Source organism: Phodopus roborovskii, unplaced genomic scaffold, assembly GCF_943737965.1.
Source record: "Phodopus roborovskii unplaced genomic scaffold, PHOROB, whole genome shotgun sequence".
Taxonomy (NCBI): domain Eukaryota; kingdom Metazoa; phylum Chordata; class Mammalia; order Rodentia; family Cricetidae; genus Phodopus; species Phodopus roborovskii.
In genome coordinates, this window is record NW_026126475.1 from 1,659,515 (window position 1) to 1,661,895 (window position 2,381).

Here is a 2,381-nt window from a genome sequence, read left to right on the forward strand (position 1 = left end):
TCACTTCCACACTTCCTGTGTGACACCTTTTTAAAAACAAGGCCATCAGTGGTCTGGTGCCTCAACCTTGAAATACCTGTAATTCCAATACTAAGGAGGTTAAGGGAAGGAGGCAGCCAGTCTAGGCAACATAGTAAACCTCTTTCTCAAACACACACACACACATACACACACACACACACACACACACACACACACACACACACACACACACATTCTGAGAGCCAAAGTTGCATACTGTTGTCTTCTAGCACTTAGGAAGTAGAGGCTGGAGAATCAGGACTGCAAGGACCTTTATGGTACATAGAGTGCTCAAGATGTATGTGCACTGCATGAAACCTTGTATAAGGAAGGAATACACCCAAAGACTGACACAAAAACTTCACCATGAAAAAAAAACAGATCAAATCAAATCCTTACCATCTTTAATATCTATTTTTAGTCAACAAAGTACTGCAAACAATATCCTCATTATTTTAAAAACATTTTAATATTGGGAGTATTTTGTGAACTGAAAAAAACCTCACAAGGGCAACATTGAACATCAACAAAAGCAGACATAGGATACATACACACTCACATACATAGGACACCTCTAAAAAGAAATATCAATCCCTAACCCTAACAGGTAGATATCAAGTATCATTCTTTCTCCACGTGCACTTTAAAGATGAGTAGTGAGGTACCTGTAACCATGATATAGCAATCTTAGCTATCCCAGAATATGAGACAGTAAAGTAGGCTACCATATAGCCATATAACCAGGAGTTCCACACCAGCCATGGCATCTCCACAGATATGAAAACAAAATTAAAAACTTAGGTTAGTACTTTGCTGTCAGTCAGGCAAAGATTGGAAGTGTTGATCCTCCATTTACTCACAATTACTTTGAGACAAATGCAGAAAGTAAGAGAAATATATTACACCATATGCATTCCACCTTCATGAATCCACTTTATAGCTGAGCCTCCAGTGCTTAAATTCAGTGATGAATACTCAGTTAATTACAGACTAGTAAGCTGTAGCATCTCTAATACGAAAAGGAACTACTGCACTTCCCCAGGTATAAATCTCAAGTGAAATTCTAAAGTGCTGCAAAATAGGTATAAACTTTAGTCCCAAAAATGACAGCAGTGCTTGATGTGGTGGAACCAGGTGCACACACTCTAGTACCTCAGAGACAGTCAGCTGTGTCTCCTGTTGCTAATAGTAAAGGAGATGACAGCTGAAACCCATCATTGACCTCAGCAGCTTGCTCTGAGATCATTGAGGACTTGGATACAGTGCTTCAGAGTGGTGGCATGGAGTGTGTTCCAGAGAGTATTGTTGGAAAAGAATTGGAGACAGGTGGCACCTCCAGAGCGGTTGGCTTTTTAGGACACCAGAGATTATCTGGCTGGTACACAGAAGGGAGAAAATCAACTAGAAACCACAATACAAGGGGAAACCTCTCCTGGAGTTGGAGGGCTGGATTCCTTTGAATTTAATAAAATGCAGAGGTCAAGGTGTCTATGGAGGAAAAGGAATTCTGTGTAGAGTCAGGGGAAGCCCCATTCATTTCATCCTCTCATTTAAACCCAAAGGGAGATGTGTCTTTGTGTGGGGATGAGGAAATGGGGCAGGTGTTACTGGAGGATCTTGGAGTCTACTGCTCATGTCTAACGTTCTTTGGCCATGCATGGTATTTTTGTGACTATGTTCTTCAATTCTTTGTATATTTTGGACATCAGTCCTCTGTCAGATGTAGGGTTGTGAAGATCAATTTCCAGTCTGTGGGCTGCCATTTGGTCTTGTCCACTGTGTCCTTTGCCTTACAGAACCTATTCAGTTTGAAGAAGTCCCACTTATTAATTGTCGATCTCATTGTATGTACTCCTGGAGTTATATTCAGAATGTGGTCTCCTCTACCAGTTGTTCAATGGTACTCCCCCTTTCTATTCTAAGAAGTTCCATCTGGTTGGAATTAGGTTAAGCTCTTCGATCCATTTGGACTTGAGTTTTATGCATGGCTATAGACATGGGTCTATCTGCACTCTTATACACACCATCATCCAGTTGTGCTAGCAACATTTGTTGAAGATGCTTTCCTCCCTCCTTTTTATACTTTCAGTGTTTTGTCAAAAATCAGGGGTTTGTTGGTGTTAGGGTTAATATCAGGATTTTTTATTTGATTAAATTGTTATACCTGTCTATTTTTGTGCCAATACCAGGTGGTTATCAGCCCTATAGCTCTAGAGTAGAGCATGAAGTTGAGGATGGTGATGCCTCCTGAAGAACCTTTATTGCACAGGGTTATTTTGGCTATCCTGGGTCTTTTGTTTTTTTTTTTCACATAATGTTGAGTATTATCCTTTCAAGGTCAGTGAAGAATCTTGCTGGGA